The sequence below is a fragment of the Triticum aestivum genome, chromosome 2B (assembly GCF_018294505.1).
Source record: "Triticum aestivum cultivar Chinese Spring chromosome 2B, IWGSC CS RefSeq v2.1, whole genome shotgun sequence".
NCBI lineage: Eukaryota > Viridiplantae > Streptophyta > Magnoliopsida > Poales > Poaceae > Triticum > Triticum aestivum.
In genome coordinates, this window is record NC_057798.1 from 807,083,351 (window position 1) to 807,096,667 (window position 13,317).

General features: G+C 46.7%; 1 pseudogene; it reads left to right on the forward strand.

Moving 5' to 3' along the window:
• Positions 1–5,234: 5,234 nt before the first annotated feature.
• LOC123047692 (uncharacterized) lies at positions 5,235–5,386 on the forward strand (annotated as a pseudogene).
• Positions 5,387–13,317: the final 7,931 nt, after the last annotated feature.

Below are 13,317 nucleotides of genomic sequence, written 5' to 3' on the forward strand. Positions count from 1 at the left end.
AGCAACGAGAGAGAGGAGTGCATCTACATACCTTTGTAGATCGCGCGCGGAAGCGTTCAAGAGAACGGGGTTGAGGGAGTAGTACCCGTCGTGATCCAAATCACCGGAGATCCTAGCGCCGAACGGACGGCACCTCCACGTTCAACACACGTACGGTTGGGAAGACGTCTCCTCCTTCTTGATCCAGCAAGGGGGACGGAGAGGATGATGGAGATCCAGAAGCACGACGGCGTGGTGGTGGATGCAGCAGCGATGTCGGCAGGGCTTCGCCAAGCACAGCGAGAGGGAGAGGTGTCACGAGAGGGAGAGGGAGGCGCCAGGGGTTAGTGTGCGCAGCCCTCCCTCCCCCCTCTTTATATAGGGTCCAGGGGGCGCCGGCCCCTCTAGATCCCATCTAGATGGGGGACGGCGGCCAAGGGGGGTGGCTTGCTCCCCAAGCCAAGTGGGTGCGCCCCCCACCCCTAGGGTTTCCAACCCTAGGCGCAGGGGGGCCCAAGGGGGGCGCACCAGCCCACCAGGGGCTGGTTCCCCTCCCACTTCAGCCCATGGGGCCCTCGGGGATAGGTGGCCCCACCTGGTGGACCCCCGGGAACCTTCCGATGGTCCCGGTACAATGCCGGTAACCCCCGAAACTTTCCCGATGGCCGAAACAGGACTTCCAATATATAAATCTTCACCTCTGGACCATTCCGGAATTCCTCGTGACGCCCGGGATCTCATCCGGGACGTCGAAAAACTTTTGAGTTACCGCATACTAATATCTCAACAACCCTAGCGTCACCGAACCTTATGTGTGTAGACCCTATGGGTTCGGGAGACATGCAGACATAATCGAGACGGCTCTCGGTCAATAACCAACAGCGGGATCTGGATACCCATGTTGGCTCCCACATGCTCCTCGATGATCTCATCGGATGAACCACGATGTCGAGGATTCAATCAATCCCGTATACAATTCCCTTTGTCAATCGCTACGTTACTTGCCCGAGATTCGATCGTCGGTATCCCAATACCTCGTTTAATCTTGTTACCGGCAAGTCACTGTACTCGTACCGTAATGCATGATCCCGTGACCAGACACTTGGTCACATTGAGCTCATTATGATGATGCATTACCGAGTGGGCCCAGAGATACCTCTCCGTCATACGGAGTGACAAATCCCAGTCTCGATTCGTGCCAACCCAACAGACACTTTCGGAGATACCCGTAGCGCACCTTTATAGTCACCCAGTTACGTTGTGACATTTGGCACACCCAAAGCACTCCTACGGTATCCGAGAGTTACACAATCTCATGGTCTAAGGAAATGATACTTGACATTTGGAAAAGCTCTAGCAGAACGAACTACACGATCTTGTGCTATGCTTAGGATTGGGTCTTGTCCATCACATCATTCTCCTAATGATGTGATCCCGTTATCAATGACATCCAATGTCCATAGTCAGGAAACCATGACTATATGTTGATCAACGAGCTAGTCAACTAGAGGCTCACTAGGGACGTGTTGTGGTCTATATATTCACACATGTATTACGATTTCCGGATAACACAATTATAGCATGAACAATAGACAATTATCATGAACAAGGAAATATAATAATAACCATTTTATTATTGCCTCTAGGGCATATTTCCAACAGTCTCCCACTTGCACTAGAGTCAATAATCTAGTTACATTGTGATGAATCGAACACCCATAGAGTTCTGGTGTTGATCAGTTTTTGCTCTAGGGAGAGGTTTAGTCAACGGATCTGCAACATTCAGGTCCGTATGTATTTTACAAATATCTATGTCTCCATCTCGAACATTTTCACGAACGGAGTTAAAGCGACGCTTGATGTGCCTGGTCTTCTTGTGAAACCTGGGCTCCTTGGCAAGTGTAATAACTCCAGTGTTGTCACATAAGAGTGTGATCGGCCTCGACGCATTGGGTATGACTCCTAGGTCGGTGATGAACTCCTTCACCCAGATTGCTTCATGCGCTGCCTCCGAGGCTGCCATGTACTCCGCTTCACATGTAGATCCCGCCACAACGCTTTGCTTGCAGCTGCACCATCTTACTGCCCCACCATTCAAAATATACACATATCCGGTTAGTCCTTTTTAGGTACTTTAGGATGTTCTTGACCGCTGTCGAGTGTTCCATGCCCGGATTACTTTGGTACCTTCCTACCAAACTTACGGCAAGGTTTACATCAGGTCTGGTACACGTCATGGCATACATGATAGACCCTATGGCTGAGGCATAGGAGACGACACTCATCTTTTCTCTATCTTCTGCCGTGGTCAGACATTGAGCCGAGCTCAATTTCACACCTTGCAACACAGGCAAGAACCCCTTCTTGGACTGATCCATATTGAACTTCTTCAATATCTTATCAAGGTATGTGCTTTGTGAAAGACCTATGAGGCGTCTCGATCTATCTCTATAGATCTTGATGCCTAATATGTAAACAACTTCTCCAAGGTCCTTCATTGAAAAACACTTATTCAAGTAGGCCTTAATGCTGTCCAAAAGTTCTATATCATTTACCATCAAAAGTATGTCATCCACATATAATATGAGAAATGCTACAGAGCTCCCACTCACTTTCTTGTAAACGCAGGCTTCTCCATAAGTCTACATAAACCCAAACGCTTTGATCATTTCATTAAAGCGAATGTTCCAACTCCGAGATGCTTGCACCAGCCCATAGATGGAGCGCTGGAGCTTGCATACCTTGTTAGCATTCTTAGGATTGACAAAACCCTCCGGCTGCATCATATACAATTCTTCCTTAAGATGACCATTAAGGAATGCCGTTTTGATGTCCATTTGTCATATCTCATAATCATAGTATGCAGCAATTGCTAACATAATTCGGACGGACTTCAGCTTCGCTACGGGTGAGAAAGTCTCATCGTAGTCAACCCCTTGAACTTGTCGATAACCCTTAGCGACAAGTCGAGCTTTATAGATGGTAACATTACCATCCGCGTCCGTCTTGTTCTTAAAGATCCATTTGTTTTCTATTGCTCGCCGATCATCGGGCAAGTCTGTGTCCATACTTTGTTTTCATACATGGATCATATCTCGGATTGCATGGCTTCAAGCCATTTGTTCGAATCTGGGCCTGCCATTGTTTCTTCATAGTTCGAAGGTTCACCGTTGTCTAACAACATGATTTCCAGGACAGGGTTGCCATACCACTCTTGTGTGGAACGTGGCTCGTGGACCTACGAAGTTTAGTAGTAACTTGATCCGAAGTACCTTGATCATCATCATTAGTTTCCTCTCTATTCAGTGCAGGCACCACAGTAACATCTTCCTGAGCTGCGCTACTTTCAAGAGGTAGTACTTCATCAAGTTCCACTTTCCTCCCACTTACTTCTTTCGAGAGAAACTCTTTCTCCAGAAAGGACCCGTTCTTGGCAACAAAGATCTTGCCCTCGGATCTTAGGTAGAAGGTATCACTAGTAGAAAAGGGGGCAACGGTCCAGGCCGGTCCAGCCCATTAGTCCCGGTTCAATCCAGAACCGGGACCAATGGGAGCATTTGACCCGGTTCGTGAGCCCCGGGGGCCGGCCGGGCCACGTGGGCCATTGATCCCGGTTCGTCTGGACCTTTTGGTCCCGGTTGGTGGATATGACCGCCGCACTCGTCCTGCCATAAAATGCGTCGGCTATCGTTGGCACTCCGGTTGATCCAAACGAAAAAGCAGACAAATCTGTCCGCTCAACCGACCCAATTAGACAGAACACAAGCAAAAACATAGATGATTTGTGTCGCTGCATTGTTGCTCCCACAACACACAATAATGTAGCCAAGAGAGGGAAATGGAGCAATATGGTGTACGAGGTGATAGTAAAGGACGACGTTCAGAATTTGAGTGTGAGTGCGGACAATTCAATCACACAGGTATGTTATGCTGCCATGTACTCCCTCCATTTCAAAAAAAACGACTCGACTTTGTACTAACTTTAGAACAATGTTAGTGCAAAGTTGGGTCATCCATTTTAAAACGAAGGGAGTACTAAGGATAACTTCCTAGTAGATATCATTTTGTGTCCGTGTCCGCATTTTGGATAAGTGTTTTCACTTGTGTGCCCTTTGTTGGTCTTGATGGATGTACTTCACTCGGAGGAGATTCCTGCAAAGCACATCGTCAATAGGTCGACCAAGGATGAAAGTATTGTACATGTATATGGTGCATGTATACACCGTATATACCCTGGTAGGATTGGGCGTCGTGTTATGTCGTTGTACTTTGGTAGTTAGATGTTTCTGTAGAGTCTTGACGTGAGGATCAATCGAGGAACAACTTAACTACCGTATCCCTGTTCAATGTGTATACAGTGTGAAAAAATGTTAGCATAGTTTAAAAAATTAAGCCGTTCAAAAAACTGTTCAATTGTAATTGAAAAATGTTTAACATTTATTCTGAAATATTATTCAAATATTGTAGTATTCGGAAAAATCTTTATGCAATGTAAAAATATTCATGTAGTACTTAAAAAAAATCGTATCATCTAAAAATATTGTGTGTTTGAAAAAATGTTGGCATGTATTTAAAAAGTTCATCATTTATTTACAGAATATTCAACTTGTATAAAAGAATGTTCCACCTCTATGAAAAATGTAAAACGTGTATTGGAAAAATAGACATGTATTGAAGAAAAGAAAATAAAAATCTATAAAAACTGCAAATTAAATACAGAAAAGGAAAGAAATTAAAAAAATCCACTAAAACCAATTAAAGCCTGAAAAGAAAACATAGAAAAAGAAAAAAACCAGGTAAAAACCAGGCCACTCAAACCAGTAGACTCTAAAGAAGAAGAAGAAGAGTCATACAACGACCGAGCGAGCGTGCTATAGCCGCCAAGCAGCGACCTGAGCGAGTGACAACAAACTGGAAACCCGACTGCTGGACCGGCCCAAAATATGCGAGACATAGTTACGTCTCCATATGGCGATATATTAACTCCCGCGGATGACATATATAAAGTTAGTACAAAGTTGAGACACTTATTTTAGGACGCAGGTAGTAACATCTATCAAGAGCTATTAATTTTTTTCAGGCGGAATAGCTATAGGCCTATTTAGTTTTTCTCTTGGTTGGGCCACAACAGGGCGACGTATGACGCGAGACGCTGCTGAAGGCTCAATGCGACTTTGTACAGTTGCTCATCGTTGGCTCGAGACTATTCTTTGAGATAATAGCCAAAATACCACCAACCAAAATCTGACATGCCTATACTTATCTAGGTCTTTATATTAATATCAACTATAGTATTTGTTCTTATCAGTTTAATATTTAATATGTGGATTTTGAAGTCCACATGATATTAATGGGTCATTTGTGTCGCCCTAGTATTGCACCACTGCTAGGGATCGGCGCACCCAATCAAATTCGATATTTGTATCAAACATGATAAAATACCTACCTAAAAAGACATGTCGAAATACCACTAGTGAAATCTATCTTGTCAAAATAGCACCACTCTTAGTTTTCCATGCCAAAATACCACTTTCATTACATGTAAATGTAATTCTATCCGTCAAGTGGTCAACAACTTGCCACCTTTTCTTAAATAGCAAACATACCCTCATGAAACTTAATGTTTTTTCTATCCCAATCTCCTCTCCGTCAGAAAATCAGCCGAACTCCATGGTGGTGCGCCGAAGCATCCCTGTCAGTGCTGGCTTCTAGCCATTGATCCACTCTCTCCATACCTTGTTCGCGATTAGCCGCCGCCTCCTTTCTCCGTTGCTCCAAACCGATCTCTCTCATCCGCTGGCCTTGTGTCTTGCCTGCCGCTTGGCGCCCACGGCCTCATAGGGGCATGTGCTACACAATAACAAAAACTATTCTACACGATCACACACTACTAGGGAAAAGCCTAGCAGCAGCGCGGGTTTTGGGCCTATTAGTAGCGCGGGGACCGGCGCTACTAATAAGGCGCTACAGCTAACGTATAGCAGTAGCGCGGGTGCGACCCGCGCTAATACTACGTCCTTTAGCAGTAGCGCGGGTGCCAATCCGCGCTACTATTAATCTCTAATCTCTGATTTTTTTTGAATTTTGTCGAAATTTTTTTTTGATTTTTTTCACTAATTTTCAAATTTCTGAATTATTTTAACCTCAAATTTCTAATCACCCTCATCGCTGCTCAATTTAATCTCTAATTACCCCTCATCATTCCAAATCATCTAATTTCCCGGACGGTCACCCATCCTCTCACTACTCTAGCCTAAGCACGCCTAACTTCCGGGTTCTATTCTCCCTCGTTTCCAAGTCTGCACTTGTTGTTTTCCTGACAATAGTAAGATGTCAATCCTATTAACCTCAGGAATTTAGCTTGAGCATTAAGTCACACATTGCACTGTTTGAGTTTGAAACTATTGTTCTAAAAATTTAGTAACACTAATATTTCTAGAATAATTAGTTTGACCACAGTTTGACCAGATTTGACCATAGTTTGACCATAGTTTGACCAGATTTGACCAAAATTCAAAATAACTAAAATAATTATTTAGTAACACTAATATTCTTGAATAATTAGTTTGTCCATAGTTTGACCAGATTTAACAAAAATTAAAAAAAATTGAATTTTTTTGCCTCCAGATCTTAAAAGCCCCGTAACTTTTTTATGTTAGGATTTTGAGGATTTTAAAAATGTTTAACGGGGTTCCCCCGGTTAAATTCGGATGTAACTTTTCGAGTAGATGATTTTTCATATAAAAAACTTTTTCATCCGAGTGTTGATGACCGACACGTAAGCGCACCTTGGGGTTCAACAACTATGCAAATCGTTCCGGGGACCCTAAATGGTGAGTAATAATCCATGAAACGGTCCAGAATCGGCCAAAACTGCGAGTGTTGATGACCAACACGTAACCGCACCCTGGGGATTGTCAATCATGGAAATCACTCCAAGACCCAAAAAGAGTGAGTAATAGTCCACGAAACGGGCTAGAATCGGCCAAAACTGCGAGTGTTTATGACCGACACGTAAGCGCGCCTTGGGGTTCAACAACTATGCAAATCGCTTCGGGGCCCCAAAACGGTGAGTAATATTCCACGAAATGGGCCAGAATCGTCCAAAACTGCGAGTGTTGATGACCGACACATAACCGCACCTCGGGGTTCGTCAATCGTGGAAATCACGCCGAGACCCCAAAACAGTGAGTGTCCACAAAACTTGCTAGAAACGGCCAAAACTGCGAGTGTTGATGACCGACACGTAAGCGCACATTGGGGTTCAACAACTATGCAAGGGACCCCAAAACGGTGAGTAATAGTCCACGAAATGGGCCAGAGTCAACCAAAACTGCGAGTGTTAATGACCGACACATAACTGCACCCCGGGGTTCGTCAATCGTGGAAATCACTACGAGACCCCAAAAAAGTGAGTAATAGTCCACAAACGGGCTAGAATCGGCCAAAACTGTGAATGTTGATGACCGACATGTAAGCGCACCTTGGGGTTCAACAACTATGCAAATCGCTTCGGGACCCCAAAACGGTGAGTAATAATCCACGAAATGGGCCAGAATCGGCCAAAACTGCGAGTGTTGATGACCGACACGTAAGCGCACCTTGGGGTTCAACAACTATGCAAATCGTTCCGGGACCCCAAATGGCGAGTAATAGTCCGTGAAACGGTCCAGAATCGGCCAAAACTGCGAGTGTTGATGACCAACACGTAACCGCACCCTGGGGTTCGTCAATCGTGGAAATCACTCCGAGACCCCAAAACAATGAGTAATAGTCCACGAAACGGGCTAGAATCGGCCAAAATTGTGAGTGTTGATGACCGACACGTAAGCGCACCTTGGGGTTCAACAACTACGCAAATCGCTTCAGGGCCCCAAAACGGTGAGTCATAGTCCACGAAATGGGCTAGAATCGGCCAAAACTGCGAGTGTTGATGACCGACACGTAACCGCACCTCGTGGTTCGTGAATCGTGGAAATCACGCCGAGACCCCAAAACAGTGAGTAATAGTCCACGAAACGGGCCAGAATCGGCCAAAACTGCGAGTGTTGATGAACGACACGTAAGCACAACTTGGGGTTCAACAACTATGCAAATTGCTTCGGGACCCCAAACGGTGAGTAATAGTCCATGAAACGCTTCCGAATCGGCCAAAACTGCGAGTGTTGATGACCAACACGTAACCGCACCCTGGGGTTTGTCAATCATGGAAATCACTCCAAGACCCAAAAAGAGTGAGTAATAGACCACGAAACGGACTAGAATCGGCCAAAACTGTGAATGTTTATGACCGACACGTAAGCGCACCTTGGGGTTCAACAACTATGCAAATCGCTTCGGGGCCCCAAAACGGTGAGTAATATTCCACGAAATGGGCCAGAATCGTCCAAAACTGTGAGTGTTGATGACCGACACATAACCGCACCTCGGGGTTCGTCAATCGTGGAAATCACGCCGAGACCCCAAAACAGTGAGTGTCCACAAAACTTGCTAGAAACGGCCAAAACTGCGAGTGTTGATGACCGACACGTAAGCGCACCTTGGGGTTCAACAACTATGTAAGGGACCGAAAACGGTGAGTAATAGTCCATGAAATGGGCCAGAGTCAACCAAAACTGCGAGTGTTAATGACCGACACATAACCGCACCCCGGGGTTCGTCAATTGTGGAAATCACTACGAGACCCCAAAACAGTGAGTAATAGTCCACAAAACAGGCTAGAATCGGCCAAAACTGTGAGTGTTGATGACCGACATGTAAGCGCACCTTGGGGTTCAACAACTATGCAAATTGCTTCGGGACCCCAAAACGGTGAGTAATAGTCCACGAAATGGGCCAGAATCGGCCAAAACTGCGAGTGTTGATGACCGACGCGTAAGCGCACGTTGGGGTTCAACAACTATGCAAATCATTCCGGGACCCCAAATGGTGAGTAATAGTCAATGAAACGGTCCAGAATCGGCCAAAGCTGAGAGTGTTGATGACCAACACGTAACCGCACCCTGGGGTTCGTCAATCGTGGAAATCACTCCGAGACCCCAAAACAGTGAGTAATAGTCCACGAAACGGGCTAGAATCGGCCAAACTGTGAGTGTTGATGACCGACACGTAAGCGCACCTTGGAGTTCAACAACTATGCAAATCGCTTTGGGGCCCCAAAACGGTGAGTCATAGTCCACGAAATGGGCTAGAATCGGCCAAAACTGCAAGTGTTGATGACCGACACGTAACCGCACCTCGGGGTTCGTCAATCGTGGAAATCACGCCGAGACCCCAAAACAGTGAGTAATAGTCCACGTAACGGGATAGAATCGGCCAAAACTGCGAGTGTTGATGAACAACACGTAAGCGCAACTTAGGGTTCAACAACTATGCAAATCGCTACTTCGGACATCCGTGACAATAACGGCAAGCCACGGCGCAACAGACACAAGCGACGGACCAATGGCGACAACACTGAAGACACGACAGTAAACGCTGAATACAGCGGATCCAAGTCCGGTCAGCGGAAGAAGCCGTTCAAACGAAACAATCAGGGACCGTCCAGTCTAGACCGTATACTGGAGCGCTTGTGCCAAACTCATGGCACCCCGGACAAGCCAGCCAACCACACCAACAGAGACTGCTGGGTGTTCAAACAGGCCGGCAAGATAAACACCGAAAACAAGGACAAGGGGCTGCACAACGACGATGACGAAGAGCCCCGGCGTCCGAACATGGGGGGAAAGAAGAAACTCCCCCGAGGTGAAAATGGTCAACATGATCTACGCCACTCACATCCCCAAGCGGGAACGGAAGTGAGCACTACGGGACGTCTATGCGATGGACCCGGTCGCCCCCAAATTCAACCCATGGTCAGCTTGTCCGATCACCTTTGATGGTAGGGATCACCCTACTAGCATCCGTCACGGTGGCTCAGCCGCATTGGTCCTAGATCTAATCATCAACGGATTCCACCTCACGCGAGTCCTTATGGACGGCGGCAGCAGTCTGAACCTGCTTTATTAGGACACGGTGCGAAAATGGGCATTGACCCTTCAAGGATCAAGCCCACAAAAATCACCTTTAAATGTGTAATTCCTGGAGTAGAGGCCCGTTGTACGGGCTCTATAACATTGGAAGTGGTCTTCGGATCTCCGGATAACTTCCGAAGCGAAGAATTAATCTTCGATATCGTCCCTTTCCGCAGTGGTTACCACGCACTGCTGGGACGAACCACATTCGCCAGATTCAATGCGGTACCACATTACGCATACCTCAAGCTCAAGATGCCAGGACCGCGCGGGGTAATAATAGTCAATGGAAACATGGACCGCTCTCTCCGAACAGAAGAGCATACTGCAGCCCTCGCGGCGGAAGTACAATGCGGCCTCCTCCGACAAACCAATCCGGTGACAACATCTTCGGGCACCGCTAAGCGAGTCCGGAGCACCCCGCAAGAGGATCATCAGGCACACCAAGAGCGCGACTAGCAGTCCGGCATCCGCTCAAGCCCCATCAAAGCAGCATTCGTGCCACGCGCACACAATTACGCACTCAAAATACCATTGGCACATGCGGAGGCGCAGCAATGACTCAGTCAACAGTGCGGTATCACCGCAACACACCTTCATAAATCTCCTTTTTATTTTTCAGGACATTGCGTTAGGGCAGCCTCTTCAGAAGAGCCGGATTGTCGAACTTATATAGGGGAGAAAACCAAGGAGGCAATAGGCTTTGCGCACAGACGGAAATACCCAGGTGGAATCTATTTACGATCGTTATACTTGTTTTACATACCCATACGCAGCCTGCCCCTGGATAGGACATGTTAAATAGTCCTATTTCTCTCCGCTTAATGCACTCATTGTAAACATACGCTTAAACGTATTATTCATCAATGAGAGATTATATATAATAGCGTCAGCTTATTATTCTTATTTGAACATTTTTTTCTTACAAATGTTTATTTGATATTGCATCCGTACACCTTGCAGTTTGCCAGGGGCTTCTCATGGCGCCCCGTAATACAGCAAGTAAAGTCCAAACACTTTCAACAGTGCGGCACCCCGAACTTATAGCATCATATGCATCAGCTCTGAATCATGTCTTGGGTCCACGGTTGGGTTAGCCCGGCTCCCTTGTTATGGTACCTTACGTTCCGTTATACCGGCTAAGGTAGCGTAGGGAGAACTACTGTGATTGTGTCCCGGTTCTTCCGGACGAGCACCTCAGTAGAGAAAGCCGAAAACTGACCTGCATGATGCGGCGAGAGCTGGTCGCTGTTCGAGAGGTCTTAAAATTCTTAAAGATTCTTTCTGCTTTAGGCGATGAATCGGCCTCGTCCAGTTTAGGCGATATAGCGCCCCTATTTGGCCTTCCGAATTCTAGGGGCTTTGCCGAAATTTAAAATTATAGACTTCTATGGCTAAGTGAAAGTTATAAAGCCGCATAGTCCGATTGCCTTGTTCGCTGCGCCGGATACCTCCTTAAGGGACCAAACATTTGAATAAAGAGTATCCGGGTTTTTTCAGGAACAACGCGGTACTAGTTACGTGGGGGCAGAAGCCGACGACTTGCCTACTTTCAGAATTTTATAAACAGCCGCATAGAAGGTAATATTTTAAATCAAACAGTGCTACATAGCACAATTAACTTCGTCTTTAAATTACAACAGCGGCAGAGGTACATTTAGTCAAGGATCTTGTCCTTGGTACATTCATCGGCCACGAGACGAGCACCCTTCATAACGCCCTCGTAGTACTTCTTGGGATAACGATGCGCCTTGCCCTCCAGCGGCCCATCCTTCACCAGTGATACGTCTCCAATGTATCTATAATTTTTGATTGCTCCATGCTACTTTATCTACTGTTTTAGGCAATATTGGGCTTTATTATCCACTTTTATATTATTTTTGGGACTAACCTATTAATCGGAGGCCCAGCCCAGATTTGCTGTTTTATGCCTATTTCAGTGTTTCAAGGAAAAGGAATATCAGACGGAGTCAAAACGGAACGAAATCAACTGGAGAAGTTATTTTTGGAAGGAAAGCAACCCAGGGAACTTGGAGTGCACATCAAGGGAGATACGGGCTGCCCACGAGGGTGGGGGCGCGCCCAGATCCCATCACCGGTGGCCATCTTCGTCATCCCGGCGCTATCCATGACGAGGAGGGAGTAGTTCACCCTCGGGGCTGAGGGTATGTACCAGTAGCTATGTGTTTGATCTCTCTCTCTCTCTTTCTCTCTCTCTCTCTCTCTCTCTCTCTCTCTCGTGTTCTCTCTCGTGTTCCATCTATGGCACGATCTTGATGAGTAATAGTCCATGAAACGGTCCCGAATCGGCCAAAACTGCGAGTGTTGATGACCAACACGTAACCGCACCCTGGGTTGTCAATCATGGAAATCACTCCAAGACCCAAAAAGAGTGAGTAATAGTCCACGAAACGGGCTAGAATCGGCCAAAATTGCGAGTGTTTATGACCGACACGTAAGCGCACCTTGGGGTTCAACAACTATGCAAATCGCTTCAGGGCCCCAAAACGGTGAGTAATATTCCACGAAATGGGCCAGAATCGTCCAAAACTGCGAGTGTTGATGACCGACACATAACCGCACCTCGGGGTTCGTCAATCGTGGAAATCACGCCGAGACCCCAAAACAGTGAGTGTCCACAAAACTTGCTAGAAATGGCCAAAACTGCGAGTGTTGATGACCGACACGTAAGCGCACCTTGGGGTTCGACAACTATGCAAGGGGCCCCAAAACGGTGAGTAATAGTCCACGAAATGGGCCAGTGTCAACCAAAACTGTGGGTGTTAATGACCGACACATAACCGTACCCCGGGGTTCGTCAATCGTGGAAATCACTACGAGACCCCAAAACAGTGAGTAATAGTCCACAAAACGGGCTAGAATCGGCCAAAACTGTGAGTGTTGATGACCGACATGTAAGCGCATCTTGGGGTTCAACAACTATGCAAATCGCTTATGGACCCCAAAACGGTGAGTAATAGTCCACGAAATGGGCCAGAATCGGCCAAAACTGTGAGTGTTGATGACCGACACGTAAGCGCACCTTGGGGTTCAACAACTATGCAAATCGTTCCGGGACACCAAATGGTGAGTAATAGTCCATGAAACGGTCCAGAATCGGCCAAAACTGCGAGTGTTGATGACTAACACGTAACCGCACCCTGGGGTTCGTCAATCGTGGAAATCACTCGGAGACCCCAAAACGGTGAGTAATAGTCCACGAAACGGGCTAGAATCGGCCAAAACTGTGAGTGTTGATGACCGACACGTAAGCGCACCTTGGTGTTCAACAACTATGCAAATCGCTTCGGGGCCCCAAAACGGT